At 39.6% G+C, this 26,393-nt stretch overlaps 21 non-coding genes across 21 annotated transcripts; all 21 read right to left on the minus strand.

Moving 5' to 3' along the window:
- Positions 1–13,105: 13,105 nt before the first annotated feature.
- On the minus strand, positions 13,106–13,179 carry trnak-uuu (transfer RNA lysine (anticodon UUU)). Its single transcript has one exon. It is a non-coding gene; the product is annotated as a tRNA-Lys (tRNA).
- Positions 13,180–14,013: 834 nt separating this feature from the next.
- Positions 14,014–14,087, minus strand: trnak-cuu (transfer RNA lysine (anticodon CUU)). The gene has a single exon. It is a non-coding gene; the product is annotated as a tRNA-Lys (tRNA).
- An 839-nt stretch (positions 14,088–14,926) lies between these two features.
- Positions 14,927–15,000, minus strand: trnak-cuu (transfer RNA lysine (anticodon CUU)). Its single transcript has one exon. It is a non-coding gene; the product is annotated as a tRNA-Lys (tRNA).
- A 1,382-nt stretch (positions 15,001–16,382) lies between these two features.
- On the minus strand, positions 16,383–16,456 carry trnak-cuu (transfer RNA lysine (anticodon CUU)). Its single transcript has one exon. It is a non-coding gene; the product is annotated as a tRNA-Lys (tRNA).
- Positions 16,457–16,925: 469 nt separating this feature from the next.
- trnak-cuu (transfer RNA lysine (anticodon CUU)) lies at positions 16,926–16,999 on the minus strand. Its single transcript has one exon. It is a non-coding gene; the product is annotated as a tRNA-Lys (tRNA).
- Positions 17,000–17,468: 469 nt separating this feature from the next.
- Positions 17,469–17,542, minus strand: trnak-cuu (transfer RNA lysine (anticodon CUU)). Its single transcript has one exon. It is a non-coding gene; the product is annotated as a tRNA-Lys (tRNA).
- A 469-nt stretch (positions 17,543–18,011) lies between these two features.
- trnak-cuu (transfer RNA lysine (anticodon CUU)) lies at positions 18,012–18,085 on the minus strand. Its single transcript has one exon. It is a non-coding gene; the product is annotated as a tRNA-Lys (tRNA).
- A 302-nt stretch (positions 18,086–18,387) lies between these two features.
- On the minus strand, positions 18,388–18,461 carry trnak-cuu (transfer RNA lysine (anticodon CUU)). Its single transcript has one exon. It is a non-coding gene; the product is annotated as a tRNA-Lys (tRNA).
- Positions 18,462–18,930: 469 nt separating this feature from the next.
- Positions 18,931–19,004, minus strand: trnak-cuu (transfer RNA lysine (anticodon CUU)). The gene has a single exon. It is a non-coding gene; the product is annotated as a tRNA-Lys (tRNA).
- Positions 19,005–19,473: 469 nt separating this feature from the next.
- trnak-cuu (transfer RNA lysine (anticodon CUU)) lies at positions 19,474–19,547 on the minus strand. Its single transcript has one exon. It is a non-coding gene; the product is annotated as a tRNA-Lys (tRNA).
- Positions 19,548–20,016: 469 nt separating this feature from the next.
- On the minus strand, positions 20,017–20,090 carry trnak-cuu (transfer RNA lysine (anticodon CUU)). The gene has a single exon. It is a non-coding gene; the product is annotated as a tRNA-Lys (tRNA).
- Positions 20,091–20,559: 469 nt separating this feature from the next.
- trnak-cuu (transfer RNA lysine (anticodon CUU)) lies at positions 20,560–20,633 on the minus strand. The gene has a single exon. It is a non-coding gene; the product is annotated as a tRNA-Lys (tRNA).
- Positions 20,634–21,102: 469 nt separating this feature from the next.
- trnak-cuu (transfer RNA lysine (anticodon CUU)) lies at positions 21,103–21,176 on the minus strand. The gene has a single exon. It is a non-coding gene; the product is annotated as a tRNA-Lys (tRNA).
- Positions 21,177–21,645: 469 nt separating this feature from the next.
- trnak-cuu (transfer RNA lysine (anticodon CUU)) lies at positions 21,646–21,719 on the minus strand. The gene has a single exon. It is a non-coding gene; the product is annotated as a tRNA-Lys (tRNA).
- Positions 21,720–22,188: 469 nt separating this feature from the next.
- On the minus strand, positions 22,189–22,262 carry trnak-cuu (transfer RNA lysine (anticodon CUU)). The gene has a single exon. It is a non-coding gene; the product is annotated as a tRNA-Lys (tRNA).
- A 469-nt stretch (positions 22,263–22,731) lies between these two features.
- On the minus strand, positions 22,732–22,805 carry trnak-cuu (transfer RNA lysine (anticodon CUU)). Its single transcript has one exon. It is a non-coding gene; the product is annotated as a tRNA-Lys (tRNA).
- Positions 22,806–23,274: 469 nt separating this feature from the next.
- Positions 23,275–23,348, minus strand: trnak-cuu (transfer RNA lysine (anticodon CUU)). The gene has a single exon. It is a non-coding gene; the product is annotated as a tRNA-Lys (tRNA).
- Positions 23,349–23,817: 469 nt separating this feature from the next.
- Positions 23,818–23,891, minus strand: trnak-cuu (transfer RNA lysine (anticodon CUU)). Its single transcript has one exon. It is a non-coding gene; the product is annotated as a tRNA-Lys (tRNA).
- A 1,068-nt stretch (positions 23,892–24,959) lies between these two features.
- On the minus strand, positions 24,960–25,033 carry trnak-cuu (transfer RNA lysine (anticodon CUU)). Its single transcript has one exon. It is a non-coding gene; the product is annotated as a tRNA-Lys (tRNA).
- A 469-nt stretch (positions 25,034–25,502) lies between these two features.
- trnak-cuu (transfer RNA lysine (anticodon CUU)) lies at positions 25,503–25,576 on the minus strand. The gene has a single exon. It is a non-coding gene; the product is annotated as a tRNA-Lys (tRNA).
- A 469-nt stretch (positions 25,577–26,045) lies between these two features.
- On the minus strand, positions 26,046–26,119 carry trnak-cuu (transfer RNA lysine (anticodon CUU)). The gene has a single exon. It is a non-coding gene; the product is annotated as a tRNA-Lys (tRNA).
- Positions 26,120–26,393: the final 274 nt, after the last annotated feature.

A 26,393-nucleotide genomic window follows, 5' to 3' on the forward strand; every position in this document is an offset into this window, starting at 1 on the left:
CATAAATCAAATATCCTGGCACTTCTTATTGAATTAACCGCAGAATAAAGCAGGAGAAAATGTGCAAATACTGTGCTGCTAAGCAACACAGTTTTGTTGATGCTCTCATGTGTACAGTGACTACATTTATGATTGTAATTTGTTACACTCACCTGTTTGAATATCACTCTAATATCACTCTCTGTGGTGCCTATGACTCGAGTCATAGGCACCACAATTAGTTCTAAATATGACATATAAATGCCCATTCATTCTCAATGCAAAATAGAACCAGTCCACCTAGCCTCTGTCTCACTGCATTCCTCCAAGTTGAATGATTTATAGTCACAGCTACAGATGTGAATGTACAAGTTCCAACTGAAGTATTCATAATTATCCATCCACCTGTATTTTAGCTTTTAGGGTATAACCAGAACCTTCATGCACCTGTTACACAACATGGATGGTGTGTTTGATTTAGGACACTTGTTGCTGACACCAGAAGCTGCTGATCTGGCTCTTTGGTTAGACATAGATCAATCATGTGATTAATTATAACTTCATCATGTGACTCTTTTGCTTTTGTTATGATTTTTGCTTTAAATGTAGTAAGTTAATACTGAACCATTTAAGCCTTAAGTCAGCAAAAACAAATCAACCTCTTCCTTTGACATTAACCTTCCAACCTTTGGAAGGTTGCTAAAGAGAAGGATATCCCCATCCCACGCAGGGCAGCACCTCCAACTCCCTAGGGTGTGATTATAAAGGACGTAAAAGACATAGATACTGGGCATGTCAGAGTTTTCTGCTGAGATCTACAATTGAATTTCATGTTATCTTTTTTCAAACTCGAAAACAAGTCTTGCAGTGGTCTTACTTCAAAGGAAAAAAACGAGTGTTGATATATAATGGCCCAAATGTTTACAAAGCATGAGAGGGGCCTTGAACAAGAATGTTTTTACTGAAAATGTAAAAACCTGAAGACTTCAGTTCTTAAGGTGTGTGGTAGAGACAGCTGATGCAGTCTTACATACCTTGGTGAGCCTCTGTTACAACATAATTACCCACAAATAATCTTAAAGGTGTCAAAACAATAGGACAATGTTTCCTATTTGAGTGAAGTTTCTTCCTCTCAAGGCCTTTATCTATTAAATAAGCCTTCCTTAAACTTCCCCTCTGCATCCTCAGTGGTCAAACCAACATTGCAAACAAAGAGGTACTGTGGGAAAAAGTTACAGTGCAACAGCAGCTTGATAGAGACAAATTATAAATTGAATTTCTATCCTCGAGAGGTTGATGTTTTCATTAATTTGTTCTCACTGCAAACACTCATTCTTTAAATCCCCCTTTGTGTCCTTTTATATTGTTTGAAAACTTTAATACTGAGCCATATTAATTAATGGATGCTCTCTCAGCAGTGTGTGTCCAGGAGGAAGCAGAGGAAATCCAGGACATCAGGGATCTATTTGTTTAAGTCACTAGGCAGCTATTTAAGATATTGTCACAACAATGGCTCGCTTCTTCCTTTTTTCTATCTCCCTTTTCTCTCTCTTACTTTCCCTTCTTGTATTACTCTGTGTTACTCCTCTTCTGTCACATAATCCCTAACAGAGTGACTGGAGCACAGGACAGTCCTGTTCTCAAAGGTTTAATGGATTATTAACAATGAGGAATCAACCTCTGTCACAATTCAGTCAAGCAGGTATCTGCAATTAAGCTTTGTTTAACCATCTTTCAGTGAACAATGGGGGGGTTCCACATCTAACTAGTTTGGTTTCAGTGCTATTGATCCTCTGAAAGTGTGATACTACTGTAACCAAAAAAATACCATGTAGAACAGTACAGTAATAATGGACTGACTATCTGATTTATGGTAGTTTTCCTATCAGATATAAAATAAAAACCCAAAATAAAAGAATCTAAAATAAAAATTACAAAACCACCTGGTTACTCTGACAACTTGTCCAACCTCTGCTCATTTCCTATTCAGATGTAATTCAGCTGAATTCAAAATACAGTTGTTCTCATTTACAGATGGATCATTAAAGTAAATGTAATGGGAATTGTCATGTAATTGTGTCTCATTAATACTACCCGTTAATCAGCAGTCACTCTCAAGCTGCTGGGCTTCTCTGGCAAAAAATATGTGATTGCAACATTGGGACAATTCAATTAGTGTTGTGATATGACAAGCTACATTTAGTGTTGTGATACCTTTGGATGAACTGGGTTGGTGTAGCAACAAAAAGCACTAACAGATAAATAATTAATAGTAATTATATGATAATTATTGTAATATATAATAATTATAATAATAAGGGCTGTACTATAAGCATTTTCCGTAACTTAAATTAACTAATGAGTGCATCCCTAATATAGCCTGCCGTTGTCATACTCATAATTCTAGTCAGAATATGAGTCTGAGACCGCTCGATTGGGCTGTGATTGAGCTGGGATGTGAAAAAATGCCTCTTCGCTCAATTGGATAGACCTACAACCAATCAGAGCAACGTAGTATGTGACGTATGTTAAGCGACATTGTGAGTTATTTACTAAGTCAGACAGTCAAGACTTTCTCTTACCATTTGTAAGTAGGGGTGTCACGATACCAAAAATTCAGTAGTCGGTGCCAATACCAGTAAAATAACACAATGCTCGATGCCAATTTCGATACCACGGTAAAAAAAACAACACAGCGTGTTTCCTCATTGAGATATTTATTACAAGATGAACAACTCTTGTGTCAGTTAAACGGAATCCGTTCAATGGTTACACACATAAATAAGTGCTGCTGTACTGCTAAGCCCCGCTGAGAGAGCAGCTACCAGCTGAGAGCTAGCTCGATTTGACGGCTCTCGACCTCTCAGTCCAGTTGTTGTCACGCCCTCACACCCGGAACCCCTCACCCAGACCCGGGTCTGTCCGGGTTCCCTTCCCCGTGAACTGACGGTCCGTGTGCGGCAGTGTTCATTTTGGCAGCTATTGATTTAGTCTTAGTCTTTTGACGAAAATGCATATTAGTTTTAGTCTAGTTTTAGTCATTTTTATCCTTCTTAGTTTTAGTCTAGTTTTAATCGACGAAAACAAATTACATTTTAGTGTAGTTTTAGTCGACGATAACAAATTACATTTTAGTCTAGTTTTAGTCGACGAAAACAAATTACATTTTAGTCTAGTTTTAGTCACATTTAATAGCCACATTAAACTCCTTATCTTCCCTTCTCAGGTCCAGGGACCCCCTGTGTTGTGTCTACAACTGCGTACTAGTCTAGCTTGCAGTACTTAGGTTGTCCATTAGATGTCCCTCCTATAGGTCTATAGCAGGGGTCGGCAACCTTTACTATCAAAAGAGCCATTTTGCCCCCTCTTCCCCCAAATAAAATTTGTCTGGAGCCGCAAAACATATTTGATAACAAAGCTGATAAAATTTTACATAAAGTTATACTATACTAATTTGTAGATTATTGCATTTATGAAATTATAGAACAACAATAAAGAAAACTGTTGACATTTTATTTATTTTTACCTGTTACAACAAAGGGAAACACCAAATGCTTATGAAGAGGAGAAGAAAATACACAGGCAAGTGTAGGCCTACTTTGAAATAAATTAAACGCAGAACTATGTAGGGTTATTTGAGTCATCCCCATATTTGTGGGAAATGTATGAAATAAGAAGTACCCTATTTTGAAATTAAAAAAAACAGTTAGCTGCAGCCTATATATTTTAGTTGGCGAAATGTGAAAACAAAAAGTGAAAGCAGATCAGACCGGAGGAGGAAACTGAAGCTCGGTAGAAACCGGCAGCAGCCTCTGCTCTGATCCAGAAGCTGCGGAGCTGATCTCAGCGCAGCTGAGACCAGAGAAACTCTGTGTTTTCACTGTTTCCATAGTTAAGAAGCAGCCGGTGAGTCAGTGACCGGCTGCTTCACCTGAACGAGCCTGATCTCACTGTGTCTCTGAGCGAGTGCGCGGGGGCGGAGCCTCGGGACCGGTGCGCTGTCTGGCAGCAGACACACACACAGACACACACACTCGCCGCTCCGGGTACTTCATGACGGCCTTATACGATTATGTTTTTAAAAATTGTTGTGACTTAGTCAACCGCCAACATTTTCGTTTCGTCTCGTCTCGTTAACGAAAATTAAAATAGATTTCGTCATAGTTTTTATTTTCAAAGATCCCTTTCGTTATGTCTTCGTCTCGTCTTAGTCATGGGAAAAGGGGCGTTAACAAATATTTTTCGTTATCGTTATCGTCAACGAAATTAACACTGGTGTGCGGATATGAAGCCAAGCATCGCGTTGCATCGCCATGCCTTGATCGCGTTTCTCTGTTCCTTTTTCAAAATGAATGCACTGTCGATGTCTTTCAAAACAGACTCAATAGCAGCATCTACACATCTCAGCTCTCCAGCGGCAGGCATGTTTGTTGAAAACGAATTCAACCCAAGCGCTCTTTGGTGACGTGGTTGATTACGTTACTGTTGATCATCTGTCCATCATCCTATAAAGCCCGCCCTGACAATTTGATTGCCCGAACAGAAGCTGTTCGGGCATAGTTTCTCCAGACCGAACTTCCCGATCTCAAATGTTGTGGGCGGGGCTAAGTTTGTCTGGCACCCAGGCTATCCCTAATAGCTAACAACCCTGGCTTTACTGTTGGTATTACTGTCCCAGACCAAGGTCTCTCCAGGATGCTCGCCACAGCCATTTTTGGAACGCTGCAGGTCAGGCCATGGACAAGCAACATTGGGACACACTGACAATAATCACCTGAACAGGACCACTAGGGCGACATGTGGAGACTGTATGCATAATATGTTTGACGTGGGCTGGGAACAATTTGTGTATTATGACGTTATTGAATGTCTCTTATTCTCTGTGTTGCACTCAACAGCCAAGGAGATGCATGGCTTTTATTAGCCCCTGACAATAACTGTCAGCCAGCATTTCATATTCAAAGTAATGTGTATAATTACAGTTTTACGACCAGACTCTGAATACATTTAGACAGCAATTTTATTTCTGAATGTGATGCTGTTCCACAGATTATCAATAGTTAATGTTCTCCCAGCCTTCCAATGGATAGCCAGCGAGAGCAAGATAATGTGTGAAGACAGAGAGCGGGAGAGGGAGGTATTAACCCAAGAGAACAAAGTTTATTCTCTCTATTAGGCATAGCCGGTCAGCCACATTCTAACTTTATCGCGTGCCGATCCTGTATTTACCAGGTTGAAAGAATAATTTGATGATCAGTTTTTTAAGATCTTCAGGGCCAAGTTTGTTCAGAAATAGATAGTGTATTTAGATTCTGTACCTTACTGTCGTACTCTGTGACATGGTCCTTGAGTAACATGAATACACACATTATAGTCTATTGGTCTATATAGTCTATCTATAGTATAACCCAAACGCCCAATGACCACTTGCCCAATGGCTTTAATAGGTGGCCGCTGACACCTGCTAACATCTACTGGTAGTTGGAAACCTAAATTGTGCAGAGGACCTTCAACCACCATTCAACATCTTGTGCTAAATTCTAAAATGAAAAATAAGAGAATAATTTACCCTTTGTTGGTGTCAGATGTTGCCTGAGAGTGTGGCCTTGCTGAGTTTGAGGTTTTAGGCTGGAAAATGCAATATCAGTCATACTCTGTTATGGTTGAAAGAAATGCAGCTGCCTAAACACACACACACAAAGTCATCATGCAATGCACAGATTGGCTTCATTGTCTTTTTTGCATCTGCTCCAGCTTGTCTCCATCTTATTTACATGCTTAGGGAAGCAAAATGTAATTTCTACAAAGGGCCGATGCAACAAACAATGTCTAAGATATTCACTCTCCTCTTCTCTTACCTTTCACTCATTACTTTCCTTTATGCGCGTAGATGTGCTTTCTGCCCGACTGAGGAAAGAAACTCAACACTTAACAATGGATTTTCCCCCATGCTTTTTCTGTATGATGTTTACCCATATATCACCCTAGATTTGACAAAGGCTGAAGTTGATAGCAGTAGAATGTGAGCTCTCTCTCCCAACAATGTGTGTGTGTGTGTGTGTGTGCGTGCGTGTGTGTGCGCACACATACAAGGTAAAGCTCTAATTTCATGACAACAGAGTCCTACCTCCTCATATCAGCAATAAGAGAATGTATCATTCAAACATTCTTAACACATGCACAAAACCACAGTGCTTTGATTTAGTTGCAAACTGTTTACTGTGTACTGTCTAGGTACAACTGTTGGTTAAAACATTCATCCACCTTAACACACACACACAGACACACACCAAAGCGCACACCATCCTTTTAAGAAGCACATGTACACAAACACACACACAGGCCATCCTTTTTAGATGGACACAAACACACACACACAAAGACACAAAGTAGTAGTAGAGAGGCTAGTCGCAGTAGCTTATGGCAGTTGGTGAAATAAAGCATGTTGAAACCTGAGGTTTTGGTGTCTGGCTGTGTTGGGAGACCCCCAGTGGGAACGTCACGTGCAACACACGTCCCCTCACATAAACTCACTCCATAATTTTATTAGATGCTCACATCACACAAACTCCCAAACACGCAATTGAGGACTTGGAAATTGAAGACAGTGTATCAAATGTCAACATATTAACAAAGACTGTAAATAAATAAATAAATCAATCATCAATATGACGTCAAATGTATAAAAAACTAAAAACTTCAGTCTCCTGGGTATTTTAATAAAATTGTATGTTCATATTTTAAGCAGACATTGTAACAATTGTATATTTCAAAAGTCGTACTTTTCTGTCAGTTTAGTAATAATGGCAAATGGCTCAAAATAAGATGTCTGCTATACTGCCTACTGTTTATTTACCATACAATTTGTTCAGGTTTGCTTATTTGTCTGTGTCCATGCCTGTGCGTTGGAGGGATTGGTGTGACTCGTCGTCCAGTAACTTTAGACCCTTCACGCTCATCTTGCTTCTGTATGGCTCATCTGAGGGAGGACCGTAACGTTACGTTGTAGTAATGTCATATGATACAGAGTGCATTCAAGTGGTTCCACAGGAGCCCTCTACTGCAAGTTTACTGCATGCCAAATACTAAAATGTAATTAGATTAACATATAATTCAATAATTAAACATTTGGAAAAAATCGTCCAGCCACAACATTTTGTCCAATTACCCTAATAGTTTCATCGTTTTGGGCACTAAGAGAATATAGTATAGGGTATATTTAGGTCTCAGATATAGATCCAACCTTTGCTTTGAAGACAGTCAAAGCTTCACTTGCAGACCAAAATATAGTACAATAGGTGTTGAATTCATCCAAAACTAAGATAAAAAGGTGAAAATAAACTACAAAGTGTAATTTTGAGCTTTATATTTACATTGCAGACTGAAAAGCTGTGCAACACTGCCCTCTCTGGTTCAAGGATTCAAGTCAGTCTTTATTGCTCCTATTACGATACCATATCCCGCAGTGAACAAAGTCATCAAAACAAGCTTCTCATGAGGTGGTAAGTTACACTTTAGCTTGGTTTATTTAAAACATTTTGGTAGATGTGACTAATCAGTTTTTTATGTCCACAGACATGAATTTTTTTCAGCAGTTCTAACGTGCTAACGGGAAAATCGGCTGAGTGAGCAGAATGGAAAATTATGGTGTGAGAGAATTAAAGAGAAAGACAGAGTGTGAGCTTGGATGAAGATGATACTGATGAGAGACTCAGCAGCCAGCATAATAAATAATGTTAAGTGCGAGTCACCAGATTTACAGGGTCTTTGAACCACAGTGCCATAATTTTCCCTCCCAAAACGTTAATGTCGCACAGGACAGCCATAAATACATAACAGTGCTAATTTAAGGGTCCGCAATGGAGAAACCCCTCCATTGTTCTCCAATGAGACCCAAAAGTACCCTGGAAGAATTGGGAATTTTACAAACATGTGGGAGAGGGTGTTCGCAATGGCGTTCTTTTGCCTTTGCAGCCCTGGTTTCCCAATGGCAGTAAAACACACAACCAACATAATAATGTGAGAAAAATTGACTTTTCCTTAGATTTGTCATTCCAGCAGCTCTGCATAACAAGTAGTGATTGACAGTCATTTTCAACATTTAAAAAAAAAAAAAAAATTCCATAAAGTCCCAAATAGCCATACCTCACTTACAAGCCATTGTCTTTCTTTGTTATTATCTGACGCTGTGTAATTTTGTGAAAAGCCTGGTCTGTATGCCGTTGGAGGCTTTTTCACGAGGGTAATACAACCCTTTCACAGCGTCCATGATGAGAGGTGCAAAGAAAGATAATGGCTATAAGCAAGAGATGGTCATTCGGCACTTCACAGGGAGCTGATGAAAGCTTTAATTAAGTGTCAAACTGTATCAAGGCTGGGGGGGTGCACCACTGAGGCCCTACTCTGGGTGTTTCTTCAAATTCATCTTGAGACCAAAGCCTAAACTGTTGGCTAGACTGCTGTGCTGAGGGACGAAAACACTTGCTCTGTGCACACACACTGTATACACCACACACACTAAAGGAATTAAAAATGTATCATGTTTTGTAGCCTTTGTTTCTTTTACAGGCAGTCAGCTTTTCTCAGTATTCTCATCACTGCTACATTAGCTGCACTGATGTTGTTATGGAAAAGTACAAGGTATGCAGCAATGACCTGGAAATGTCTGAAATTCGCTAGTCAGGTAGAGACGTAGAACCAGGTTTTCTTATCTAACAAATCATAGTAAGCAAAACTTTATCTATGCAGCACCGTTCATTCAGGATACAGTGTGCCTTTATTGATATAAAATTTGTTACAGATCATGCAAACAACTGGAGGGTTAAGGTTTCAACAACCTCTTATCCAAAAACCTCCCAGTCAACACTGCACTTCCTGCGTTACTCACCCCACAAAGTTGAGTTAAGTGGTTGTTGAAAACATTGTAGGACTGACAAAGATTCTCCATTTATTTGTAGGATTATATTACCTCATTAAAAAATAAATGAACAGTTTTATTTCAACCACTGTGGTAAGTGGTGGGGAAGCTGCTAGGCTCCCACACTGCACAGTTTCTATACATGTTTTATATGTTATATGATAGTCTGAAGGAATTTTGAATATATAGCCATTAGTTTGAAAACTGGTGATATGTATAAGTTGGATTTCTTAAACAGTCTTAAAAGATAATGACATGTTACTCTCCTCAATCAGGACCTGGCTGAAGACCCTCATCATGGAGACAGTCAACAGCAAAGTCCTCTGTCTGTGATTTCTGAAAAATAAACACATGCACCAGCCTTTGTTGTTGGAATCATGTCCATATTACTGTGAACGTTTTCTGTATAGCAACATAGTGCAAGTCCTGGGAAAGGTAGACTCCTGCTCTATGTCATGAAAAACATTATATTATGAAGCAACTTCATGGCGTAATCCAAATATAATGCTTAAAAAAACAATAAACTGAATAACCTGGAAAGCAGGTGACATATTTCCCCCCATTCTCTGGGAAGCTGAGACTTTCAATTCTGAGAGAGCTCTGTAATTAATAGTAACATGGAGAAGACAACATTAGTTTTCACTTATGCTGTGCACATTAGATAAGACCTAAATGTTGCTAAACATTTACCAGCAAACATTTTGTGAGAAAGATGTTGCTTTTTTGGAACAATAAAGAGTGTGTGTCATATGCAAACTTAGAGACATGGATTTAATATTAAATGTTGGATTAAATATTTGTGGCAGTCTATTAATCTGTTAAACCATGTTGGTGATGTGCAACGTGTGAGTATTTGATTAGGCAGCAGACGTCTAAGACAGCAATTGTAAATGTGGAGAGGAGCCAAAACTTCTCGCCCTTTCTCTCATCTTTTATTACTGTCTTTTCAATCCTGTGATCCTTCCTCTCAATCCTTCTTTCTCACGGCTTCTCCACCACACTTCTGTTGTCCCTCCCCAGCCTCCTTTTTTTCCTCTTTCCTTTTCTTCTCGTTGTCTCTCTAGTTTTCCCCACTACCCCTCACACCTCAGTGGGAGGAGACTGCAGTAATGACCACAATTAATAATGGAAATAAATGCAGAATTTTCAAGCTCGCTGGGATTTTATTATTATTGAGTCTTATTTATCCTGCACAGCTGTGCCTCTGTGCATGAATTGATTTAAGACATGGGCGCGCGCACACACACACACATATACATGTGCAGCACCTGTTGAAAAAGTTGAGGATAAAACTGGGTTTTTACTTGAGAAATGGATTGTGCTTTTCTTTTAATGAAGAAAAGCGACTTGTAGATGCCCAGCATCTACATAGGCTTAACTCAGCCTATACCATGCCTCCCTGAGATTGATTACAAATTGTAAAGCTTTGACTCATCACTGTGAGTTATAATCTCTGGTAGGAAAGCCTGCTCTGACTGCCCGTAGGCTCTGTAACTGGTACAACTTTATAAATAAGGCGATACTGGGCCTGCTCCCTCATTACCTATGTATCTGTATTATGCAGAAATGTATTTGGCATTACTCTTTTCACTCTCTGTTCCAAATGTCTGCACAGAAGTTGAGAAAAGGGCTTTTGCTTATTCTGCACATGCGACATGGATTTTATTGCAGAAGGACTTTAAGCTCAGCAAATTGTTGTCACTAAACGTCTTTAAATAAAGAATAATAGAACTGTAGGCAGATTCTATAAGATGTTGCTGTTTTTAACTTGCCTAGTTGTGTAGCTACAATCAATTTTGTTCATAACTACGTAATTTTACATGTGCTGTATGTTTTTATCTGTGCTGCTGCCTATCTTGCCTAGGTCTCCCTTGAAAAGAGATTACTCATCTCAATGGGACTATCCTGGTTAAATTAAGGCCAAATTTAAAGTTTTTTTTTGTGGTCCATAATCATTGACAAAGAGAATCATGAAGAGTTAAATCACATGGTTATAACAAAGTAGCATGGTGGAATTTATCCATTCATCATTAAAGTCCACTGCTCACATGTTTTTGTTCACTTTTTTCCTTTATGTGGTAACATTGGATAAATAAACCCTTAATAAACACATTATTTAATATTTCATTTTGATTGGATGAAACAAATCTTACTCTGATTCATGTGAGTGAGCCTAAATCATCCTTTAAACTAAATCTCATTTAAACTGGCAGTCTTGTTAGGCCTGAATAAAAACTAAAATACCATAAAGAATTGGTCAGTGGAAATGCATTAGTGTGTCAGTGGTGATGTCGGTACTCTATGGGCTGTATTGCTAACCATAGTGCAGGTTTCCACTGCCATCTGTTGGCAGCTCAAATACACCTACACACACACTATTTGGACCACTAACAGCAAATTTCAGAAAAGTATTAAACATTTAGCCTCATGATTTGTTGAGGTGAAAATGTGAAAGTACAAAATTATATATGATGACAAAAGAGCAGGTTACATCTAATATAATATGATACTGTAAGCAAAAAATTGAAATATGAACATATTAGACAGATTAAGACATCACAACTGTAAATGTACTTTTTGGACAAATATGAATAAACAACATATTTGGGTAAAGCATTATCTAATAAGTTAAACAGAGAGGCAAAACTATACATGAAAAAACATAGGAGAATGACAGATTCAATGTCACCAGATGTACTGTAATTTTAAAACACTAAATGATATAAAGGTCAGCAGTAAACTGCCAAAGGTAATATAAGCAATTTTTACAAACCCTGTTTGTACAAAGTGTCTTACTGTAGCCTCTGATGTAGAATAAGGACAACAGTGTTCTGCAGGAAGTAGGTAGGTAGATAGGTATGTTCCTATCAGAGTGTTGAGAAACAACAGATTAAGTCAGACTTCAGACTTTGGTCAGAGCTTCAACCTGCAGCTACATAAGGAACCACAACAATAGAAGATGAGAAGCAAACGGAGGCTTTGATGAAGAACAGCACAGACTCCAGACTGTAACCTCATGCAGCTGCTTTGATGTGAACTGGAATAAAGGGGAAATAAAAATAACCTGACAGTGCCAGACATTTGTGTGAACTTCTGTAACAGTGTTGGAACCAATCTTTTGAAAATTGTTTGATTTCCACTTCAGGAAAAAACACACACGTTTATTCAGCTGCTGAATGAGACATTTAGTCTATGTTTGGTTCTACAAGAGTCAAGAGCATTCAATGATGCTATGAAGTGAAAATCAGTCAATCGTCAAAAACAGTTTTATTTGTGCTGTGCTTTAACTTTAGAAACATTAAGACACTGAATTATGTAAATTAAATAAATACTGGAGGTAATGAAGAACTTTTGATGATCTGAATTTTAACTACAATGTTAGGATAAAAGTAATGTTTACAAAAGAGTTTAATATACAAAGTAATCCTTTTTTTTTTAGACAGGTAACACAAAAAATCAATTACACATTATTTAGGGTGAAGCAGTCTCACCACTAGGTGGTGGGATCAGTATAGAAATATGAGGGGCACTGTTTTTCTTTCCTCTACAGTGCAGCTGCATGAGACTTGGTCATGTGTTTCCTGATAGTGACGATGATACTTAAGTTATAATAAAATAATTGTGACATATTTATCAGCAGTAAAAAAAAAAAAAAAAAAAAAACATGCCTTCAATAGACTGTGTGATAATGTGTTTTTTATGTGGCTTGTAACAAAAGCCAAGTTTAAAAAGAATGAACATTGAAGTAACAATGTCAAGCTAAACTGATTAAACAGGACATTCTACTATTCTTTCACTTAGGCCACCAAATAAAGTTTCATCTGGATAACCTGTTATGCTCTTCTGATAGTCTGACAGCAGACTTTGTTTTAAAGGTGACATATTACGCCCACTATAACGCAGTTGATATGGTTCGTTGGGGTCTTAATGAAATGTCTGAATCATATTTTGGTCAATTATCAAGGATAATTTAAAACAGCACCATTTTTACCCTGTCTAAAGCAGCCCTCCACAGATTGACCTGTTTTGAGTGCCCCCACCTCCCTCACCCCTGGTTCAAGAGATACATGCACGCAGATTTTTAGCTATCCATTACCTCTGTAGAAATATGCTCTGATGTTTACTTTGATAAGGAACCATTTCAGCTTCAGTAGAACTAAGAATTGGACGAGCATGCTTGTGCGCAATTCCTAATCTTAAAAGTTCCATAGCCCAACGTGGGGCTCGAACCCACGACCCTGAGATTAAAAGTCTCATGCTCGACCGAACTGAGCTAGCCGGGCTTCTGCCACCAATACATCACATCACACGAGAAACCTCAGATTGAAAGAAAAAGGTGTCATGAGAAGTAGAACACTTCAGTACTTAAACAACATAGGTCTGAGGAAATGATCCGATTACAGAGAAGGTTTTACCCTAAACTTTTCGTCACATGTTCCGTGAGTTAAGCAAGCCAGAACCATGTTGCCTAACTCTTTTGCCAGCAGATCAAGCACATCCATGCTATGCATTGGTTACTGATCCATCTTTTGTAGTTTTCAATCCTATTTTTGCTATATAATCTAGACAAATTGATGGCTTCATTCAAATACAACATTTTCTGATCAGCCATAGATGTTTGGTTGGTTTGTATGAAACATGTTGAATGTATATGCTCTGATGTTTTCTTTGATAAGGAACCAACTTCAGTAGAACTAAGAATTGGACGAGCATGCTTGAGCTCAATTCCTTATCTTAAAAGTTCCATAGCCCAACGTGGGGCTCAAACCCACGACCCTGAGAGTCTCATGCTCTACCGAACTGAGCTAGCCGGGCTTCTGCCACCAATACATCACATCACACGAGAAACCTCAGATTGAAAGAAAAAGGGGTCATGAGAAGTAAAACACTTCAGTGCTAAAACAACCTACGTCTGAGGAAATGATCCGATTACAGAGAAGGTTTTACCCTAAACTTTTCGTCACATGTTCCGTGAGTTAAGCCAGCCAGAACCATGTTGCCTTACTCTTTCGCCAGAAGATCAAGCACATCCATGCTATGCATTGGTTACGGATCCATCTTTTGTAGTTTTCAATCCTATTATGCTTGTGCGCAATTCCTAATCTTAAAAGTTCCATAGCCCAACGTGGGGCTCGAACCCACGACCCTGAGATTAAGAGTCTCATGCTCTACCGAACTGAGCTAGCCGGGCTTCTGCCACCAATACATCACATCACAGGAGAAACGTCAGATTGAAAGAAATAGGTGTCATGAGAAGAAAAACACTTCAGTACTTAAACAACCTAGGTCTGAGGAAATGATCCGATTACAGAGAAGGTTTTACCCTAAACTTTTTGTCACATGTTCCGTGAGTTAAGCCAGCCAGAACCATGTTGCCTAACTCTTTTGCCAGCAGATCAAACACATCCATGCTATGCATTGGTTCCGGATCCATCTTTTGTAGTTTTCAAACCTATTTTTGCTATATAATCTAGACAAATTGATGGCTTCATTCAAAAACAACATTTTCTGATCAGCCATAGATGTTTGGTTGGTTTGTATGAAACATGTGGAATGTATATGCTCTGATGTTTTCTTTGATAAGGAACCATTTGAGCTTCAGTAGAACTAAGAATTGGACGAGCATGCTTGAGCTCAATTCCTTATCTTAAAAGTTCCATAGCCCAACGTGGGGCTCAAACCCACGACCCTGAGAGTCTCATGCTCTACCGAACTGAGCTAGCCAGGCTTCTTCCACCAATACATCACATCACACGAGAAACCTCAGATTGAAAGAAATAGGTGTCATGAGAAGTAAAACACTTCAGTGCTAAAACAACCTACGTCTGAGGAAATGATCAGATTATAGAGAAGGTTTTACCCTAAACTTTTCGTCACATGTTCCGTGAGTTAAGCCAGCCAGAACCATGTTGCCTAACTCTTTTGCCAGAAGATCAAGCACATCCATGCTATGCATTGGTTACGGATCCATCTTTTGTAGTTTTCAATCCTATTATGCTTGTGCGCAATTCCTAATCTTAAAAGTTCCATAGCCCAACGTGGGGCTCGAACCCACGACCCTGAGATTAAGAGTCTCATGCTCTACCGAACTGAGCTAGCCGGGCTTCTGCCACCAATACATCACATCACAGGAGAAACGTCAGATTGAAAGAAATAGGTGTCATGAGAAGAAAAACACTTCAGTACTTAAACAACCTAGGTCTGAGGAAATGATCCGATTACAGAGAAGGTTTTACCCTAAACTTTTTGTCACATGTTCCGTGAGTTAAGCCAGCCAGAACCATGTTGCCTAACTCTTTTGCCAGCAGATCAAACACATCCATGCTATGCATTGGTTACGGATCCATCTTTTGTAGTTTTCAAACCTATTTTTGCTATATAATCTAGACAAATTGATGGCTTCATTCAAAAACAACATTTTCTGATCAGCCATAGATGTTTGGTTGGTTTGTATGAAACATGTGGAATGTATATGCTCTGATGTTTTCTTTGATAAGGAACCATTTGAGCTTCAGTAGAACTAAGAATTGGACGAGCATGCTTGAGCTCAATTCCTTATCTTAAAAGTTCCATAGCCCAACGTGGGGCTCAAACCCACGACCCTGAGAGTCTCATGCTCTACCGAACTGAGCTAGCCAGGCTTCTTCCACCAATACATCACATCACACGAGAAACCTCAGATTGAAAGAAATAGGTGTCATGAGAAGTAAAACACTTCAGTGCTAAAACAAGCTACGTCTGAGGAAATGATCAGATTATAGAGAAGGTTTTACCCTAAACTTTTCGTCACATGTTCCGTGAGTTAAGCAAGCCAGAACCATGTTGCCTAACTCTTTTGCCAGCAGATCAAGCACATCCATGCTATGCATTGGTTACGGATCCATCTTTTGTAGTTTTCAATCCTATTATGCTTGTGCGCAATTCCTAATCTTAAAAGTTCCATAGCCCAACGTGGGGCTCGAACCCACGACCCTGAGATTAAGAGACTCATGCTCTACCGAACAGAGCTAGCCGGGCTTCTGCCACCAATACATCACATCACAGCAGAAACGTCAGATTGAAAGAAATAGGTGTCATGAGAAGTAAAACACTTCAGTACTTAAACAACCTAGGTCTGAGGAAATGATCCGATTACAGAGAAGGTTTTACCCTAAACTTTTTGTCACATGCTCCGTGAGTTAAGCCAGCCAGAACCATGTTGCCTAACTCTTTTGCCAGCAGATCAAGCACATCCATGCTATGCATTGGTTACGGATCCATCTTTTGTAGTTTTCAAACCTATTTTTGCTATATAATCTAGACAAATTGATGGCTTCATTCAAAAACAACATTTTCTGATCAGCCATAGATGTTTGGTTGGTTTGTATGAAACATGTGGAATGTATATGCTCTGATGTTTTCTTTGATAAGGAACCATTTGAGCTTCAGTAGAACTAAGAATTGGACGAGCATGCTTGTGCTCAATTCCTTATCTTAAAAGTTCAATAGCCCAACGTGGGGCTCGAACCCACGACCCTGAGATTAAGAGTCTCATGCTCTACCGAACTGAGCTAGCCGGGCTTCTTCCACCAATACATCACATCACACGAGAAACCTCAGATTGAAAGAAATAGGTGTCATGAGAAGTAAAACACTTCAGTGCTAAAACAACCTAGGTCTGAGGAAATGAACCGATTACAGAGAAGGTTTTACCCTAAACTTTTCGTCACATGTTCCGTGAGTTAAGCCAGCCAGAACCATGTTGCCTAACTCTTTTGCCAGCAGATCAAGCACATCCATGCTATGCATTGGTTACGGATCCATCTTTTGTAGTTTTCAAACCTATTTTTGCTATATAATCTAGACAAATTGATGGCTTCATTCAAAAACAACATTTTCTGATCAGCCATAGATGTTTGGTTGGTTTGTATGAAACAAGTGGAATGTATATGCTCTGATGTTTTCTTTGATAAGGAACCATTTGAGCTTCAGTAGAACTAAGAATTGGACGAGCATGCTTGTGCTCAATTCCTTATCTTAAAAGTTCAATAGCCCAACGTGGGGCTCGAACCCACGACCCTGAGATTAAGAGTCTCATGCTCTACCGAACTGAGCTAGCCAGGCTTCTTCCACCAATACATCACATCACACGAGAAACCTCAGATTGAAAGAAATAGGTGTCATGAGAAGTAAAACACTTCAGAGCTAAAACAACCTAGGTCTGAGGAAATGATCAGATTACAGAGAAGGTTTTACCCTAAACTTTTCGTCACATGTTCCTTGAGTTAAGCCAGCCAGAAACATGTTGCCTTACTCTTTCGCCAGAAGATCAAGCACATCCATGCTATGCATTGGTTACGGATCCATCTTTTGTAGTTTTCAAACCTATTTTTGCTATATAATCTAGACAAATTGATGGCTTCATTCAAAAACAACATTTTCTGATCAGCCATAGATGTTTGGTTGGTTTGTATGAAACATGTGGAATGTATATGCTCTGATGTTTTCTTTGATAAGGAACCATTTGAGCTTCAGTAGAACTAAGAATTGGACGAGCATGCTTGTGCTCAATTCCTTATCTTAAAAGTTCAATAGCCCAACGTGGGGCTCGAACCCACGACCCTGAGATTAAGAGTCTCATGCTCTACCGAACTGAGCTAGCCAGGCTTCTTCCACCAATACATCACATCACACGAGAAACCTCAGATTGAAAGAAATAGGTGTCATGAGAAGTAAAACACTTCAGTGCTAAAACAACCTACGTCTGAGGAAATGATCAGATTACAGAGAAGGTTTTACCCTAAACTTTTCGTCACATGTTCCTTGAGTTAAGCCAGCCAGAAACATGTTGCCTTACTCTTTCGCCAGAAGATCAAGCACATCCATGCTATGCATTGGTTACGGATCCATCTTTTGTAGTTTTCAAACCTATTTTTGCTATATAATCTAGACAAATTGATGGCTTCATTCAAAAACAACATTTTCTGATCAGCCATAGATGTTTGGTTGGTTTGTATGAAACATGTGGAATGTATATGCTCTGATGTTTTCTTTGATAAGGAACCATTTGAGCTTCAGTAGAACTAAGAATTGGACGAGCATGCTTGTGCTCAATTCCTTATCTTAAAAGTTCAATAGCCCAACGTGGGGCTCGAACCCACGACCCTGAGATTAAGAGTCTCATGCTCTACCGAACTGAGCTAGCCAGGCTTCTTCCACCAATACATCACATCACACGAGAAACCTCAGATTGAAAGAAATAGGTGTCATGAGAAGTAAAACACTTCAGTGCTAAAACAACCTACGTCTGAGGAAATGATCAGATTATAGAGAAGGTTTTACCCTAAACTTTTCGTCACATGTTCCGTGAGTTAAGCCAGCCAGAACCATGTTGCCTAACTCTTTTGCCAGCAGATCAAGCACATCCATGCTATGCATTGGTTACGGATCCATCTTTTGTAGTTTTCAATCCTATTATGCTTGTGCGCAATTCCTAATCTTAAAAGTTCCATAGCCCAACGTGGGGCTCGAACCCACGACCCTGAGATTAAGAGTCTCATGCTCTACCGAACTGAGCTAGCCGGGCTTCTGCCACCAATACATCACATCACAGTAGAAACGTCAGATTGAAAGAAATAGGTGTCATGAGAAGTAAAACACTTCAGTACTTAAACAACCTAGGTCTGAGGAAATGATCCGATTACAGAGAAGGTTTTACCCTAAACTTTTCGTCACATGTTCCGTGAGTTAAGCCAGCCAGAAACATGTTGCCTTACTCTTTCGCCAGAAGATCAAGCAAATCCATGCTATGCATTGGTTACGGATCCATCTTTTGTAGTTTTCAAACCTATTTTTGCTATATAATCTAGACAAATTGATGGCTTCATTCAAAAACAACATTTTCTGATCAGCCATAGATGTTTGGTTGGTTTGTATGAAACATGTGGAATGTATATGCTCTGATGTTTTCTTTGATAAGGAACCATTTGAGCTTCAGTAGAACTAAGAATTGGACGAGCATGCTTGTGCTCAATTCCTTATCTTAAAAGTTCAATAGCCCAACGTGGGGCTCGAACCCACGACCCTGAGATTAAGAGTCTCATGCTCTACCGAACTGAGCTAGCCGGGCTTCTTCCACCAATACATCACATCACACGAGAAACCTCAGATTGAAAGAAATAGGTGTCATGAGAAGTAAAACACTTCAGTGCTAAAACAACCTAGGTCTGAGGAAATGAACCGATTACAGAGAAGGTTTTACCCTAAACTTTTCGTCACATGTTCCGTGAGTTAAGCCAGCCAGAACCATGTTGCCTAACTCTTTTGCCAGCAGATCAAGCACATCCATGCTATGCATTGGTTACGGATCCATCTTTTGTAGTTTTCAAACCTATTTTTGCTATATAATCTAGACAAATTGATGGCTTCATTCAAAAACAACATTTTCTGATCAGCCATAGATGTTTGGTTGGTTTGTATGAAACATGTGGAATGTATATGCTCTGATGTTTTCTTTGATAAGGAACCATTTGAGCTTCAGTAGAACTAAGAATTGGACGAGCATGCTTGTGCTCAATTCCTTATCTTAAAAGTTCAATAGCCCAACGTGGGGCTCGAACCCACGACCCTGAGATTAAGAGTCTCATGCTCTACCGAACTGAGCTAGCCGGGCTTCTTCCACCAATACATCACATCACACGAGAAACCTCAGATTGAAAGAAATAGGTGTCATGAGAAGTAAAACACTTCAGTGCTAAAACAACCTAGGTCTGAGGAAATGAACCGATTACAGAGAAGGTTTTACCCTAAACTTTTCGTCACATGTTCCGTGAGTTAAGCCAGCCAGAACCATGTTGCCTAACTCTTTTGCCAGCAGATCAAGCACATCCATGCTATGCATTGGTTACGGATCCATCTTTTGTAGTTTTCAAACCTATTTTTGCTATATAATCTAGACAAATTGATGGCTTCATTCAAAAACAACATTTTCTGATCAGCCATAGATGTTTGGTTGGTTTGTATGAAACAAGTGGAATGTATATGCTCTGATGTTTTCTTTGATAAGGAACCATTTGAGCTTCAGTAGAACTAAGAATTGGACGAGCATGCTTGTGCTCAATTCCTTATCTTAAAAGTTCAATAGCCCAACGTGGGGCTCGAACCCACGACCCTGAGATTAAGAGTCTCATGCTCTACCGAACTGAGCTAGCCAGGCTTCTTCCACCAATACATCACATCACACGAGAAACCTCAGATTGAAAGAAATAGGTGTCATGAGAAGTAAAACACTTCAGTGCTAAAACAACCTAGGTCTGAGGAAATGATCAGATTACAGAGAAGGTTTTACCCTAAACTTTTCGTCACATGTTCCTTGAGTTAAGCCAGCCAGAAACATGTTGCCTTACTCTTTCGCCAGAAGATCAAGCACATCCATGCTATGCATTGGTTACGGATCCATCTTTTGTAGTTTTCAAACCTATTTTTGCTATATAATCTAGACAAATTGATGGCTTCATTCAAAAACAACATTTTCTGATCAGCCATAGATGTTTGGTTGGTTTGTATGAAACATGTGGAATGTATATGCTCTGATGTTTTCTTTGATAAGGAACCATTTGAGCTTCAGTAGAACTAAGAATTGGACGAGCATGCTTGTGCTCAATTCCTTATCTTAAAAGTTCAATAGCCCAACGTGGGGCTCGAACCCACGACCCTGAGATTAAGAGTCTCATGCTCTACCGAACTGAGCTAGCCAGGCTTCTTCCACCAATACATCACATCACACGAGAAACGTCAGATTGAAAGAAATAGGTGTCATGAGAAGTAAAACACTTCAGTACTTAAACAACCTAGGTCTGAGGAAATGATCCGATTACAGAGAAGGTTTTACCCTAAACTTTTCGTCACATGTTCCGTGAGTTAAGCCAGCCAGAAACATGTTGCCTTACTCTTTCGCCAGAAGATCAAGCACATCCATGCTATGCATTGGTTACGGATCCATCTTTTGTAGTTTTCAAACCTATTTTTGCTATATAATCTAGACAAATTGATGGCTTCATTCAAAAACAACATTTTCTGATCAGCCATAGATGTTTGGTTGGTTTGTATGAAACATGTGGAATGTATATGCTCTGATGTTTTCTTTGATAAGGAACCATTTGAGCTTCAGTAGAACTAAGAATTGGACGAGCATGCTTGTGCTCAATTCCTTATCTTAAAAGTTCAATAGCCCAACGTGGGGCTCGAACCCACGACCCTGAGATTAAGAGTCTCATGCTCTACGGAACTGAGCTAGCCGGGCTTCTTCCACCAATACATCACATCACACGAGAAACCTCAGATTGAAAGAAATAGGTGTCATGAGAAGTAAAACACTTCAGTGCTAAAACAACCTAGGTCTGAGGAAATGAACCGATTACAGAGAAGGTTTTACCCTAAACTTTTCGTCACATGTTCCGTGAGTTAAGCCAGCCAGAACCATGTTGCCTAACTCTTTTGCCAGCAGATCAAGCACATCCATGCTATGCATTGGTTACGGATCCATCTTTTGTAGTTTTCAAACCTATTTTTGCTATATAATCTAGACAAATTGATGGCTTCATTCAAAAACAACATTTTCTGATCAGCCATAGATGTTTGGTTGGTTTGTATGAAACATGTGGAATGTATATGCTCTGATGTTTTCTTTGATAAGGAACCATTTGAGCTTCAGTAGAACTAAGAATTGGACGAGCATGCTTGTGCTCAATTCCTTATCTTAAAAGTTCAATAGCCCAACGTGGGGCTCGAACCCACGACCCTGAGATTAAGAGTCTCATGCTCTACCGAACTGAGCTAGCCGGGCTTCTTCCACCAATACATCACATCACACGAGAAACCTCAGATTGAAAGAAATAGGTGTCATGAGAAGTAAAACACTTCAGTGCTAAAACAACCTAGGTCTGAGGAAATGAACCGATTACAGAGAAGGTTTTACCCTAAACTTTTCGTCACATGTTCCGTGAGTTAAGCCAGCCAGAACCATGTTGCCTAACTCTTTTGCCAGCAGATCAAGCACATCCATGCTATGCATTGGTTACGGATCCATCTTTTGTAGTTTTCAAACCTATTTTTGCTATATAATCTAGACAAATTGATGGCTTCATTCAAAAACAACATTTTCTGATCAGCCATAGATGTTTGGTTGGTTTGTATGAAACAAGTGGAATGTATATGCTCTGATGTTTTCTTTGATAAGGAACCATTTGAGCTTCAGTAGAACTAAGAATTGGACGAGCATGCTTGTGCTCAATTCCTTATCTTAAAAGTTCAATAGCCCAACGTGGGGCTCGAACCCACGACCCTGAGATTAAGAGTCTCATGCTCTACCGAACTGAGCTAGCCAGGCTTCTTCCACCAATACATCACATCACACGAGAAACCTCAGATTGAAAGAAATAGGTGTCATGAGAAGTAAAACACTTCAGTGCTAAAACAACCTAGGTCTGAGGAAATGATCAGATTACAGAGAAGGTTTTACCCTAAACTTTTCGTCACATGTTCCTTGAGTTAAGCCAGCCAGAAACATGTTGCCTTACTCTTTCGCCAGAAGATCAAGCACATCCATGCTATGCATTGGTTACGGATCCATCTTTTGTAGTTTTCAAACCTATTTTTGCTATATAATCTAGACAAATTGATGGCTTCATTCAAAAACAACATTTTCTGATCAGCCATAGATGTTTGGTTGGTTTGTATGAAACATGTGGAATGTATATGCTCTGATGTTTTCTTTGATAAGGAACCATTTGAGCTTCAGTAGAACTAAGAATTGGACGAGCATGCTTGTGCTCAATTCCTTATCTTAAAAGTTCAATAGCCCAACGTGGGGCTCGAACCCACGACCCTGAGATTAAGAGTCTCATGCTCTACCGAACTGAGCTAGCCAGGCTTCTTCCACCAATACATCACATCACACGAGAAACCTCAGATTGAAAGAAATAGGTGTCATGAGAAGTAAAACACTTCAGTGCTAAAACAACCTACGTCTGAGGAAATGATCAGATTACAGAGAAGGTTTTACCCTAAACTTTTCGTCACATGTTCCGTGAGTTAAGCCAGCCAGAAACATGTTGCCTTACTCTTTCGCCAGAAGATCAAGCACATCCATGCTATGCATTGGTTACGGATCCATCTTTTGTAGTTTTCAAACCTATTTTTGCTATATAATCTAGACAAATTGATGGCTTCATTCAAAAACAACATTTTCTGATCAGCCATAGATGTTTGGTTGGTTTGTATGAAATATGTGGAATGTATATGCTCTGATGTTTTCTTTGATAAGGACCCATTTGAGCTTCAGTAGAACTAAGAATTGGACGAGCATGCTTGTGCTCAATTCCTTATCTTAAAAGTTCCATAGCCCAACGTGGGGCTCGAACCCACGACCCTGAGATTAAGAGTCTCATGCTCTATCGAACTGAGCTAGCCGGGCTTCTGCCACCAATACATCACATCACAGGAGAAACGTCAGATTGAAAGAAATAGGTGTCATGAGAAGTAAAACACTTCAGTACTTAAACAACCTAGGTCTGAGGAAATGATCCGATTACAGAGAAGGTTTTACCCTAAACTTTTCGTCACATGTTCCGTGAGTTAAGCCAGCCAGAAACATGTTGCCTTACTCTTTCGCCAGAAGATCAAGCACATCCATGCTATGCATTGGTTACGGATCCATCTTTTGTAGTTTTCAAACCTATTTTTGCTATATAATCTAGACAAATTGATGGCTTCATTCAAAAACAACATTTTCTGATCAGCCATAGATGTTTGGTTGGTTTGTATGAAACATGTGGAATGTATATGCTCTGATGTTTTCTTTGATAAGGAACCATTTGAGCTTCAGTAGAACTAAGAATTGGACGAGCATGCTTGTGCTCAATTCCTTATCTTAAAAGTTCCATAGCCCAACGTGGGGCTCGAACCCACGACCCTGAGATTAAGAGTCTCATGCTCTACCGAACTGAGCTAGCCGGGCTTCTGCCACCAATACATCACATCACAGGAGAAACGTCAGATTGAAAGAAATAGGTGTCATGAGAAGTAAAACACTTCAGTACTTAAACAACCTAGGTCTGAGGAAATGATCCGATTACAGAGAAGGTTTTACCCTAAACTTTTCGTCACATGTTCCGTGAGTTAAGCCAGCCAGAAACATGTTGCCTTACTCTTTCGCCAGAAGATCAAGCACATCCATGCTATGCATTGGTTACAGATCCATCTTTTGTAGTTTTCAAACCTATTTTTGCTATATAATCTAGACAAATTGATGGCTTCATTCAAAAACAACATTTTCTGATCAGCCATAGATGTTTGGTTGGTTTGTATGAAACATGTGGAATGTATATGCTCTGATGTTTTCTTTGATAAGGAACCATTTGAGCTTCAGTAGAACTAAGAATTGGACGAGCATGCTTGTGCTCAATTCCTTATCTTAAAAGTTCAATAGCCAAACGTGGGGCTCGAACCCACGACCCTGATATTAAGAGTCTCATGCTCTACCGAACTGAGCTAGCCGGGCTTCTGCCACCAATACATCACATCACACGAGAAACCTCAGATTGAAAGAAATAGGTGTCATGAGAAGTAAAACACTTCAGTGCTAAAACAACCTAGGTCTGAGGAAATGATCAGATTACAGAGAAGGTTTTACCCTAAACTTTTCGTCACATGTTCCGTGAGTTAAGCCAGCCAGAAACATGTTGCCTTACTCTTTCGCCAGAAGATCAAGCACATCCATGCTATGCATTGGTTACAGATCCATCTTTTGTAGTTTTCAAACCTATTTTTGCTATATAATCTAGACAAATTGATGGCTTCATTCAAAAACAACATTTTCTGATCAGCCATAGATGTTTGGTTGGTTTGTATGAAACATGTGGAATGTATATGCTCTGATGTTTTCTTTGATAAGGAACCATTTGAGCTTCAGTAGAACTAAGAATTGGACGAGCATGCTTGTGCTCAATTCCTTATCTTAAAAGTTCAATAGCCCAACGTGGGGCTCGAACCCACGACCCTCAATTCCTTATCTTAAAAGTTCCATAGCCCAACGTGGGGCTCGAACCCACGACCCTGAGATTAAGAGTCTCATGCTCTATCGAACTGAGCTAGCCGGGCTTCTGCCACCAATACATCACATCACAGGAGAAACGTCAGATTGAAAGAAATAGGTGTCATGAGAAGTAAAACACTTCAGTACTTAAACAACCTAGGTCTGAGGAAATGATCCGATTACAGAGAAGGTTTTACCCTAAACTTTTCGTCACATGTTCCGTGAGTTAAGCCAGCCAGAAACATGTTGCCTTACTCTTTCGCCAGAAGATCAAGCACATCCATGCTATGCATTGGTTACGGATCCATCTTTTGTAGTTTTCAAACCTATTTTTGCTATATAATCTAGACAAATTGATGGCTTCATTCAAAAACAACATTTTCTGATCAGCCATAGATGTTTGGTTGGTTTGTATGAAACATGTGGAATGTATATGCTCTGATGTTTTCTTTGATAAGGAACCATTTGAGCTTCAGTAGAACTAAGAATTGGACGAGCATGCTTGTGCTCAATTCCTTATCTTAAAAGTTCCATAGCCCAACGTGGGGCTCGAACCCACGACCCTGAGATTAAGAGTCTCATGCTCTACCGAACTGAGCTAGCCGGGCTTCTGCCACCAATACATCACATCACAGGAGAAACGTCAGATTGAAAGAAATAGGTGTCATGAGAAGTAAAACACTTCAGTACTTAAACAACCTAGGTCTGAGGAAATGATCCGATTACAGAGAAGGTTTTACCCTAAACTTTTCGTCACATGTTCCGTGAGTTAAGCCAGCCAGAAACATGTTGCCTTACTCTTTCGCCAGAAGATCAAGCACATCCATGCTATGCATTGGTTACAGATCCATCTTTTGTAGTTTTCAAACCTATTTTTGCTATATAATCTAGACAAATTGATGGCTTCATTCAAAAACAACATTTTCTGATCAGCCATAGATGTTTGGTTGGTTTGTATGAAACATGTGGAATGTATATGCTCTGATGTTTTCTTTGATAAGGAACCATTTGAGCTTCAGTAGAACTAAGAATTGGACGAGCATGCTTGTGCTCAATTCCTTATCTTAAAAGTTCAATAGCCCAACGTGGGGCTCGAACCCACGACCCTGAGATTAAGAGTCTCATGCTCTACCGAACTGAGCTAGCCGGGCTTCTTCCACCAATACATCACATCACACGAGAAACCTCAGATTGAAAGAAATAGGTGTCATGAGAAGTAAAACACTTCAGTGCTAAAACAACCTAGGTCTGAGGAAATGATCAGATTACAGAGAAGGTTTTACCCTAAACTTTTCGTCACATGTTCCTTGAGTTAAGCCAGCCAGAAACATGTTGCCTTACTCTTTCGCCAGAAGATCAAGCACATCCATGCTATGCATTGGTTACGGATCCATCTTTTGTAGTTTTCAATCCTATTATGCTTGT

This window comes from Limanda limanda, chromosome 21, assembly GCF_963576545.1.
Source record: "Limanda limanda chromosome 21, fLimLim1.1, whole genome shotgun sequence".
NCBI classification, from domain to species: domain Eukaryota; kingdom Metazoa; phylum Chordata; class Actinopteri; order Pleuronectiformes; family Pleuronectidae; genus Limanda; species Limanda limanda.